Source organism: Doryrhamphus excisus, chromosome 2 (genome assembly GCF_030265055.1).
Source record: "Doryrhamphus excisus isolate RoL2022-K1 chromosome 2, RoL_Dexc_1.0, whole genome shotgun sequence".
NCBI lineage: Eukaryota > Metazoa > Chordata > Actinopteri > Syngnathiformes > Syngnathidae > Doryrhamphus > Doryrhamphus excisus.
This window is the reverse complement of record NC_080467.1, coordinates 31,372,971-31,385,070: the sequence shown is the minus strand read 5'-3', so window position 1 is coordinate 31,385,070 and position 12,100 is coordinate 31,372,971. Positions and strand designations below refer to the sequence as shown.

General features: G+C 35.0%; 1 protein-coding gene across 3 annotated transcripts in view; it reads right to left on the bottom strand.

Moving 5' to 3' along the window:
- Positions 1-10,081, bottom strand: part of htr4 (5-hydroxytryptamine receptor 4) — a 71,106-nt gene extending 61,025 nt beyond the window's left edge. For all 3 annotated transcript variants that reach the window (XM_058064218.1, XM_058064219.1, XM_058064217.1), the window contains exon 1: positions 9,773-10,081. The gene's annotated coding sequence lies outside the window, so the exon portion shown is untranslated. The remainder of the gene's footprint in view (positions 1-9,772) is intronic.
- Between the last annotated feature and the right edge of the window lie 2,019 nt (positions 10,082-12,100).

Here is a 12,100-nt window from a genome sequence, read left to right as displayed (position 1 = left end):
TTTCAAGGTTGTAAACATGTTTTCTATGTCTTATTGTCTGTTATAATGTCTACTATATTGGGTTATAGGTGTGTCATGGTCACTATAGGGGTGTTATTATATGTCTAGTGGGCTCTAATAATTTTAAAAAGCTTATGTAGGAGGTTAACAGGTTTTTATGTCTTATTTTCTCTTATTATGTGAAGTACTACTTTGGGTATAGGAGTGTAAATGTCACTATAGGGGTGCTATTTCATGTCTCGAGGGCTCTAATGTTAAAAACTGAATTCTCAAGGTTGTAAACAGGTTTTCTATGTCTTATTGTCTGTTATAATGTCTACTATATTGGGTTATAGGTGTGTCATGGTCACTATAGGGGTGTTATTCTATGTCTAGAGGTCTCTAATAATTTTTAAAAGCTTATGTAGGAGGTTAACAGGTTTTTATGTCTTATTTTCTCTTATTATGTGAAGTACTACTTTGGGTATAGGAGTGTAAATGTCACTATAGGGGTGCTATTTCATATCTACAGGGCTCTAATGTTAAAAACTGAATTTTCAAGGTTGTAAACATGTTTTCTATGTCTTATTGTCTGTTATAATGTCTACTATATTGGGTTATAGGTGTGTCATGGTCACTATAGGGGTGTTATTATATGTCTAGTGGGCTCTAATAATTTTAAAAAGCTTATGTAGGAGGTTAACAGGTTTTTATGTCTTATTTTCTCTTATTATGTGAAGTACTACTTTGGGTATAGGAGTGTAAATGTCACTATAGGGGTGCTATTTCATGTCTCGAGGGCTCTAATGTTAAAAACTGAATTCTCAAGGTTGTAAACAGGTTTTCTATGTCTTATTGTCTGTTATAATGTCTACTATATTGGGTTATAGGTGTGTCATGGTCACTATAGGGGTGTTATTATATGTCTAGTGGGCTCTAATAATTTTAAAAAGCTTATGTAGGAGGTTAACAGGTTTTTATGTCTTATTTTCTCTTATTATGTGAAGTACTACTTTGGGTATAGGAGTGTAAATGTCACTATAGGGGTGCTATTTCATATCTACAGGGCTCTAATGTTAAAAACTGAATTTTCAAGGTTGTAAACATGTTTTCTATGTCTTATTGTCTGTTATAATGTCTACTATATTGGGTTATAGGTGTGTCATGGTCACTATAGGGGTGTTATTATATGTCTAGTGGGCTCTAATAATTTTAAAAAGCTTATGTAGGAGGTTAACAGGTTTTTATGTCTTATTTTCTCTTATTATGTGAAGTACTACTTTGGGTATAGGAGTGTAAATGTCACTATAGGGGTGCTATTTCATGTCTCGAGGGCTCTAATGTTAAAAACTGAATTCTCAAGGTTGTAAACAGGTTTTCTATGTCTTATTGTCTGTTATAATGTCTACTATATTGGGTTATAGGTGTGTCATGGTCACTATAGGGGTGTTATTCTATGTCTAGAGGTCTCTAATAATTTTTAAAAGCTTATGTAGGAGGTTAACAGGTTTTTATGTCTTATTTTCTCTTATTATGTGAAGTACTACTTTGGGTATAGGAGTGTAAATGTCACTATAGGGGTGCTATTTCATATCTACAGGGCTCTAATGTTAAAAACTGAATTTTCAAGGTTGTAAACATGTTTTCTATGTCTTATTGTCTGTTATAATGTCTACTATATTGGGTTATAGGTGTGTCATGGTCACTATAGGGGTGTTATTATATGTCTAGTGGGCTCTAATAATTTTAAAAAGCTTATGTAGGAGGTTAACAGGTTTTTATGTCTTATTTTCTCTTATTATGTGAAGTACTACTTTGGGTATAGGAGTGTAAATGTCACTATAGGGGTGCTATTTCATGTCTCGAGGGCTCTAATGTTAAAAACTGAATTCTCAAGGATGTAAACAGGTTTTTATGTCTTATTTTCTGTTATAATTTCGACTATTATATTGGGTAATAGATGTGTAAAGGTGACTATAGGGGTGTTATTTCATGTCTAGAGGGCTCTAATATGTTAAAATGCATTTAGAAGGTTGGTAACAGGTTTTCTGTGTTATAATTATGAAAATATTCAATTTCTAAATAAAGAAACCTACTTTGTGAATTTGTGCTACAAATTAATAGCTTTTAGTTCCGCTTAGCAATTGTTCCCATCCGCCATGGTGGTCAGTGAGCTGTAATAAATGCGGTGCCGTGAGTATTTTGCATACGTTTGCTTTTTTTAGCGGCACGGAAAAGAGATTTAGGAGCGGAAATGACAACGGTGTGTTTTGTGTTTTATTGGTGCAAAGCCGTTCGGGGATGCGGAATATGCGTGCATCACATGATCACATCTGAAAACCACACACACACACACACACACACAATGACATAACGTGACCTAACACGTTGTCATGAAACGTCTCAGGTTGGTTTTTTCGGAGCCAAGGAAGTCGTCAAAGCTCAAACGCAACCTTTGTGCTCTGTGACGGAGCGCCCGAGGTGGAGCACCCAAAATAACTCCTCACGATGCCGCACTCGCTCCCGTGCTCGTCCTTCAGACGTCTTTCTCGTCCTCCGGGTGAACCCCTTTTTTCCGTCTTTAATGTTTACTAGCGTTTGTCTTTGGCAGCCTCACCCACCATGTTTGACACGACTGAACCACTCCGAGATGACAATAGTTCCCTTTATGTACTCCGAGGCCAATAAAATACACAAAGACTCTTTTCACTGCAGCTATTCCATTAAAGATACAGTATGGAACAACTCAAGCAGGGCTGGTCCAATGTTTGCCAGTAAAAACCACAGTGAAAAATTAAAAAAAATGAAAATTTGGTGGAATTGAACTCGGGTCTCCGAGCTTTGAGGCCTGCGTGCTAACCACTCATCCACCGTGCAGCCGCTACAAAGAATTGTTTGAATTTTTTTTCCATCATAACATTGTCAATTTTTGCTTTTTTAAATTTTTCTTGTATGAATATGAAAAATAAAAAAATGCAAATTTGGTGGAATGGGTGGAATTGAACTCGGGTCTCCTAGCTGTGAGGCCTGCGTGCTAACCACTCAAACACTGTGCAGACGCTACTAAAAATTGTTTGAATTTTTTTTTCCCATCATAACATTACAAAGTTGTCCTTGTAAAATAACTGCAAAATTGTCAATTTTTGCTTTTTTTTAATTTTTGTTGTATGAATATGAAACATTTTTAAAAAATGCAAATTTGCCACTTGGATATTTTGCAAAACGACACATGCTAAGAATTAGAACTAATTAAGCCAAGCCTCTGGCTTCTATGTCTTATTTTCTCTTATTATGTGAACTAATATTTTGGGGTATAGGAGTGTAAATGTCACTATAGGGGTGCTATTTCATGTCTACAGGGCTCTAATGTTAAAAAACTGAATTTTCAAGGTTGGCAACAGGTTTTCTATGTCCTATTGTCTGTTATAATGTTTACTATATTGGGTAATCGGCGTGTAAAGGTGACTATAGGGGTGTTATTTTATGTCTAGAGGGCTCTAATAATTTGAAAAAACTTGTTTAGAAGGTTGTAAACATGTTTTCTATGTCCTATTGTCTGTTATAATGTCTACTATATTGGGTAATAGGTGTGTAAAGGTGACTATAGGGGTGTTACTTTATGTCTAGAGGTCTCTAATACTTTTAAAAAGCTTATGTGGAAGGTTAGCAGGTTTTCTGTGTCTTATTTTCTCTTATTATGTGAACTAATATTTTGGATATAGGAGTGTAAATGTCACTATAGGGGTGCTATTTCATGTCTACAGAGCTCTAATGTTAAAAAACTGGATTTTCAAGGTTGCAAACAGGTTTTCTATGTCTTATTGTCTGTTATAATGTTTACTATATTGGGTAATGTGTGTGTAAAGGTGACTATAGGGGTGTTACTTTATGTTTAGAGGGCTCTAATAATTTGAAAAAACTTGTTTAGAAGGTTGTAAACATGTTTTCTATGGCCTATTGTCTGTTATAATGTCTACTATATTGGGTAATAGGTGTGTAAAGGTGACTATAGGGGTGTTACTTTATGTCTAGCGGTCTCTAATACTTTAAAAAAGCTTATGTGGAAGGTTAGCAGGTTTTCTATGTCTTATTTTCTCTTATTATGTGAACTAATATTTTGGATATAGGAGTGTAAATGTCACTATAGGGGTGCTATTTCATGTCTACAGAGCTCTAATGTTAAAAAACTGGATTTTCAAGGTTGCAAACAGGTTTTCTATGTCTTATTGTCTGTTATGTTTACTATATTGGGTAATGTGTGTGTAAAGGTGACTATAGGGGTGTTACTTTATGTTTAGAGGGCTCTAATAATTTGAAAAAACTTGTTTAGAAGGTTGTAAACATGTTTTCTATGGCCTATTGTCTGTTGTAATGTTTACTATATTGGGTAATGGGTGTGTAAAGGTGACTATGGGGGTGTTACTTTATGTCTAGAGGTCTCTAATAATTTTCAAAAGCTTATGTGGAAGGTTAGCAGGTTTTCTATGTCTGATTTTCTCTTATTATGTGAACTAATATTTTGGATATAGGAGTGTAAATCACTATAGGGGTGCTATTTCATGTGTACAGGGCTCTAATGTTAAAAGCGGATGATTTTTATGTGAAAATGACATGACGGTAGCGTGTTACACTGCCAACTAGTGGCCTGTCCTCGCAATTACTAAAAAGTGTTTGTCCCCAAGTCAACAACATCAAATGCTGTAATTGATTAAATTGATGATTCTAATGCAATGAATAAAAGCAGGGCCATCACCCCCCGACCCCCCCCCCCCACTGCACTTAGCCTCCACCCCCCCCAGACAGCCTCCAGCAACTCCACGTTATCGATCGCCATCGCCGCTTCCTGCAAAGCCGCTAAAGCGCACAGATGGACACACCGACAATCAACACCAGAATCCAATTCAACCAGGATTACTCGTGACCTTCATTTGCCCTCCGCGCGACCTCTGAGTTCAAGCTGTCAAGCAGGATTTTCAGTGGAATATTTTTTATCGGAGGAGGGGGGGTCTTTCATCAAGAAATAATATAAATGCATACTTAAAGTGGTAAAAATAACAAAATAAATAAAAATAACAATTCAAGGATGATGATGATATTAATTAATTAATTATTTCATGCCCCCCCCCCCTTTTCCAAGACAGTGTAGCGCCATTTAGGGGACTGCAGTCTGAGTGCACTTATGCACTTAAGTATGTAAGTGCACCAATTCTGCAAAAATAACACCTTTATTCTTGCTTGATCTCACAATATTAGATTTTTTTTATTTTGTTCAGTATTTAATAATAGTATGAATAATAATAATAATAATAATAATAATTAATGTAATTTATAACCAAATTTATGCTACTTAAATTAATTATTTTTATTCATCGTATTACAAGTTTATTCTCTTCATATTTTTTTTTACATTTCTGCTGTTTTTTGTTTTATTTTTAATTATGACTTTATTCCCATAACATGTTTTTATCAGAATTAAAAAATATTTTTTTATTCATTCATTCATTCATTCATTCATTTTCGACCGAGATGGTCGAGGGTGGAATTGAACGCTAGTCTCCTAGCTGTGAGGTCTGTGCGCTAACCACTCGACCACCGTGCCGCGCCCGTTCTCACAATATTACATATTTTTTTATTTTGTTCAATATTTCAACTTTATGCTACTTAAATTAATTATTTTTATTATACTTATTTCTTTTATTATATTTATTTATATTATATTTATTATTTTTTTTACTAATTTTTTGCTCTTCATATTTTTTACATTTCTGCTGTTTTTTTTTGTTTTATTTTAATTATGACTTTATTCCCATAACATGTTTTTATCAGAATTAAAAAATATATTTTTATTCATTCATTCATTCATTCATTTTCAACCAAGATGGTCGAGGGTGGAATTGAACTTGGGTCTCCTAGCTGTGAGGTCTGCGAGCTAACCACTCGTGCAGCCCGTTCTTACAATATTACAGATTTTTTTTTATTTTGTTCAATATTTCAATTTGATGCTACTTAAATTAATTTTTTTATTATATTTATTATTTATTTATTTTTATTATATTTCTATTTATTATATTTATTTTTAATATATTTATTATTTTTACTAACTTTTTGCTCTTCATATTTTTTTTTACATTTCTGCTGTTTTTTTGTTTTACTTTTAATTATAACTTTATTCCCATAACATGTTTTTATCAGAATTAAAAAATATATATTTTTATATTATATTTTGTTTCTCATAATACTACTTACTTGGCCTTACATCAAAATATACTTCGGTATTTGTCGGACTATTCCGAGGTTCCACTGAGCAACTGAGCAGCGTTAGCAAAGGCTGCATCTTGTTAGAGTGTGTACCTAATCTTGTGGCCTCTGTGTGTGCGTGCTAACATTGTGATGACTAATGGATCGATGTTTGGATGGCGGCATACTTTACATGCAAAGTGCTATTCGGCTTCTGTACTGAAACATCACACACACACACACACAAACACACACACACACACAAACACATCTTCAAATAAGCTGCACAAAATAGCAAAAACAACAACGTCAACAAACATGCACACTAATTTATGGTATTAAAAAGAAGGTAGTAGATGATGCACACGTGTCCTCCTTATCATAAACACACATCTGCTTACAGCTCCAATGAAAAACACAAGAAGAAGAAGAAGAAGTGATGGTCCTCCAAAGCAACGCTTACCTTCAGGAGAACCAGACCATCCATCCATCCATCCATCCATCCATCCAAGCTTCACGCCTCCTTCTCCCCTCATCTACAACAACATCTCCGACCTGACACCGGCACCTCCAGCGTGTCACTAAAGTGTGCGACTACCGCAATGCTAGCTGGCAAAGCGTTGACGCTCCCCGTACCGTAATCAGCACCTTTGACCTGACGGAGCGTTCCATAAATGTTGCGTAAAAGCGATAAAAAAAAAAAAAGTGCACGCCACAGAACGCGTGCACATGGGCCTGACAAAGCAACACTTAAAATCATAAAATGGAAAAAAAAAAAAAATTCCTGTAAAGCATATAAAATACATGTACTGGAAATGATCACATGATCACATTTAGTGCTGTAATGATTAATCCATGATTAATAAATGATCCAATTAATCTGATTTCAGCCTTGATAATGTGATTGTTTTTCAATGTTCTTAGTCATCCATGAGGAGACGTTATTATGTTTGGGTTTCACACCGGGTTCACACTGAAACTGAATCTGATCCGGTCTTGATCCAGTCCCTGCAGATCCTGATGTCCCTCGCCCCCTTTTGCTATCGTTTTCCATTCATTCATTCATAAAGAAATATTTTTTAAATTTTTTTTTTTAATCCATTCATCGATTAATCTAAAAAATTAATTGACCAATTAATTGATCATTAAAATAATCGTGAGTTGCAGCCCTAATCACATTATAGAAAGAACATTATTACACAGTATGTCACTCATGTAAAAAAAAAGTATTTTGCAGCAATTATAACTTTATTTTGTTTACGATATTACCACATTAAAGAAAAAATATTTTATTTTAATAATTAAAATAATAATTTACTTAAATTTAATTAATAATTAAAATAATTTAATTAAAAATACTTAATAAAGTATATATTTTACTTTAATATATAATTTTATTTTTATTTATTATTTAATATTTCACTTTAATAGAATACATCACATATTACAATTCACCGTTTCTCATATTTTTCTTTTAATATTTTGACTTTATACTTTATGCTTTTTTTTTACCCCCATTTTGCCCCAACTATTTAAACTTTCTTATTATAAATTTTATTCTAGGAATTATGACTTTATTCCCATAATATCTTCACTTTTTGTCATAATGTTACAAGAAAAGGATTTGTTGTTTTATTTGTTTGCCATAATATTTAACTTTTTTTAAAATGTGTTATTAGTATAAGTTTTTTATTGTAATATTTTGTTTTCCTCTTGGAGAATTACTGCTTTGATTGTTTTTTTTTTTTTTAGTTTTCTTGATAAATGATATTTTTTTGTGTACCATGTGCTGCATATGGCTCCTGGACCACACTTTGGACACCCTTGATTTTGTAGAATTATTTTGTTTTCTATTTTTTTTTGGAAGAAAGCAATTTCAACAACAACAACAACATTATCATAATCAAAGGAGTCGTTTGGGAGCCAAAAGAGTCTGTTCTTTTTACCGAGCTCTTTTTAAGTATCACAATAAAATGAGTGTACCATGTGCTGCATATGGCTCTCGGACCACACTTTGGACACCCTTGATTTTGTATAATTTTTTTTTTCTAATTTATTTTAGGAAGAAAGCAATTTAAACAACAACAACAACAATCAAAGGAATCGTTTGGGAGCCAAAAGAGTCGTTTCTTTTTACCCAACTCTTTTTAAGTATCACAATAAAATGAGTGTACCATGTGCTGCATATGGCTCCCGGACCACACTTTGGACACCCTTGATTTTGTATAATTCTATTTTTTCTAATTTATTTTGGGAAGAAAGCAATTTAAACAACAACAACAACATAATCAAAGGAATCGTTTGGGAACTAAATAAGTAGGTTCTTTTTACCGAGCTCTTTTTAAGTATCATAATAAAATGAGTGTACCATGTTCTGCATTTGGCTCCCGGACCACACTTTGGACACCCTTGATTTTGTAGAATTATTTTTTTTCTAATTTATTTTGGGAAGAAAGCAATTTAAACAACAACAACAACATTATCATAATCAAAGGAATCGTTTGGGAACTAAATAAGTCGGTTCTTTTTACCCAGCTCTTTTTAAGTATCACAATAAAATGAGTGTACCATGTGCTACATATGGCTCCCAGACCACACTTTGGACACCCTTGAATTTGTAGAATTCTAGTTTTTCTCATTTATTTTGGGAAGAAAGCAATTTTAACAACAACAACAACAACAACATTATCATAATCAAAGGAATCGTTTGGGAGCCAAAAGAGTCGGTTCTTTTTACCGAGCTCTTTTTAAGTATCACAATAAAATGAGTGTACCATGTGCTGCATATGGCTCCCGGACCACACTTTGGACACCCTTCATTTTGTAGAATTATTTTTTTTTCTAATTTATTTTTGGAAGAAAGAAATTTAAACAACAACAACATTATCATAATCAAAGGAATCGTTTGGGAACCAAATAAGTCGGTTCTTTTTACCCAGCTCTTTTTAAGTATCACAATAAAATGAGTGTACCATGTGCTGCATATGGCTCCCGGACCACACTTTGGACACCCTTGAATTTGTATATTCTAGTTTTTCTAATTTATTTTGGGAAGAAAGCAATTTAAACAACAACAACAACAACATAATCAAAGGAATCATTTGGGAGCCGAAAGAGTCGGTTCTTTTTACCCAGCTCTTTTTAAGTATCACAATAAAATGAATCGAAAAGTAGAAGCCAAAAACAAATGAATATCTAACAACAACAACAACTTCCACCAAGCGTTGTCAAAGCAACACCAAGACCCGCCCCCAGTCTCATAATGCCTGAGCCAAATGAACGCAACACGAAGCCAAAGAAAAAGCACAGCCACACTTCAGAGCAACCATCAATCATCCCAACGCATCCCATGTCATCAATGTTGCCACACATGGATTACAGATGACTGATGGATTACTAATCACACACTGCTCAGCGTGGAGGTCAATTCCACTCAACCTCGCGCTCACACCGGAAGCATCAGCGCGTGGATGCAGACCGGACCCACGCACACACCTTGCGGCACATGTGGACCGCAGTCAGGATTATCGTGGAAGGTCGTGATTCTCTCACTCACCATGTCCCCGCGTCCTTCCGGCTCCATAAATCCCCGCCAAAAGACTCCACAAATCACATGGTCCTCGTGCGGATTCACGGCTCCACGAGCAACCGGAGAGTGGACCCAGTGGGGAGAGAGAAAGAGAGAGAGAGAGAGAAGTGAGGTAGAGCAGCGGAACTAGTCGTGGATGTGCGTGGAAAAAAGCGCAGTGTCAAGTCCACAAGGTCACGGACTCGAACCTGGCGTTGTCCCGCCTGCAAGGAGGGGAGGGAGAGAGATAGAAGCAGCGTGGATGAAGAACTCTTTTCCCTGCGCGCTACGGTGGTCCCTCCTCCTCTTCCACTCGGGATTCCACTGGCGCGCGCACGCACAGTGTCACTCCACAGCCACGCGCGGAGCGCGTGCACGCGCAAGTCCGCACGAGGTCGGAGTGAAAAAATGAAAAGATGACGCTGAATGATGGCTAACATCAAAATGGGACAAAATCTTACATTTTCCTTGAAATGTCAAATAAAAGATGAATGTGCAGAATATTATACTCATAAAAAATACTATTATACCCATAAAAATACTATTATACCCATAAAAATACTATTATACCCATAAAAAATACTATTATACCCATTTAAACATATGCACCTTTCACCATTATCCTTAAACATAAGAACATCTTGTGCGCCCCCTGCTGGCTGCTCACGTGACTGAGTGGGTGTGGCCAAAGTTTTCTTTCTCAAGTTCCATTTTCATCTATGACGTCATATCTCTCCTTCACGTAATTTCAATGCCATTTCACCACATCAAGCCGGAAGTGAAGCATCAGTGCATTTAGAGGCAAAGTGCAAGCATATTTTCATCAATAATATAATAATATAATAAATAAATATTATGACCAATTTGTAAAATTTGTAAAATTGGCATTTAAAAAAAATAAATAAATACCGCTCAATACCGCTCAAAAGTTTGGGATCACTTGCAAAAATTATTTGTTTTAAAAAAAAACATTTTTCATGCATTTCATAAACATTTTTATACAAATGGCCAAGGGTGGAATTGAACTCGGGTCTCCTAGCTGTGAGTCCTGTGTGCTAACCACTCGACCACCGTGCAGCCGCAACTAAAAATTGTGTTTGAATTTTTTTTCCCCCATCATAACATTACAAAGTTGTCCTTGTAAAAAAAAAAATGCAGAATTTTTAATTTTTGTTTTTTAATTTTTTGTTGTGATATTACACTACAGCTCAAACGTTTGGGATAAATTCCAAAGAAAAAAAAATTCATGCATTTCACAAATTTTTTTTCCATTTCACAAACAAAGAAAATGAATGAGAATTAAATATCTAAACTAAAACTAAAATCTCTTACCGTGCTATTAACTACTCCCTTCAGAGAGCAGCACAAACTGGGTCTAACAAGGACACAAAAACGCTGCACAAATATCTGAGAGTGTGTACTTTAAGACAAAGACGCCTCACAGGTCGTTGTTATTAATCTTGTGGTGTTCATTTTACCATTGCTGGGTATTCGCTGTACGTACAATGTTGCCTACCATTGTAATACTTGTAGTACTAGAGTTGGTATTCGAAAATCACATGTGTGAAATTTTAGTAAATACTGAGGTATTATTAGGAAGGAAAAAAAACATCTAAAAATCTAAAACTAAAACTAAAATCTCTTACCATGCTGTTAACTACTCCCTTCAGAGAGCAGCACAAACTGGGTCTAACAAGGACACAAAAACGCTGCACAAATATCTGAGAGTACTAAGTACGAGCACAACGATGAGCTCCGTTGCGTTCCTGTAAAGGTCAGTAACGTGCGATTAATAAGTTATATTCTAAGAGAAAATGAAAAATCATATCGGCTGTCGGAATCTCCAGTGGAAAAAAAAAAAAAAAACAGAGAATCAAAATGTAAAAGCAAGGGAGTGGAGTGTTTTGCTGCTCGACGGGAAGACGCACTTATTATCCATGTGAGAGTTTATCTCCGGCATACAATAACAGTAATTAAGGCGTCGCTATCTCTCCGTTTGACATCTTCTGAAGCTAATTGTCTCCCTACAGAAGATTTTCATTTGTTATTTGGAGTATTTCTGTCATCACGAGGCTGATTAAAAGAGAAACTCATCCTGGTGGCCTCCACATGACCCGCTAAGTCACATGTGCACATTATTCCTGGATTCCATGAGGACATCAAGGATTTTAACAATCTAAGAACTCATTAAAAAAAAATTAATTAAAAATTAAAAAAAAAAACAAAAAAAAAAACGTCAACTGTATTCGGAAAGCAGGAAGTGAACAAATGTAACAGTTACTGATTGTAAAAGTACCAGATTTTAGGCCTATTTTA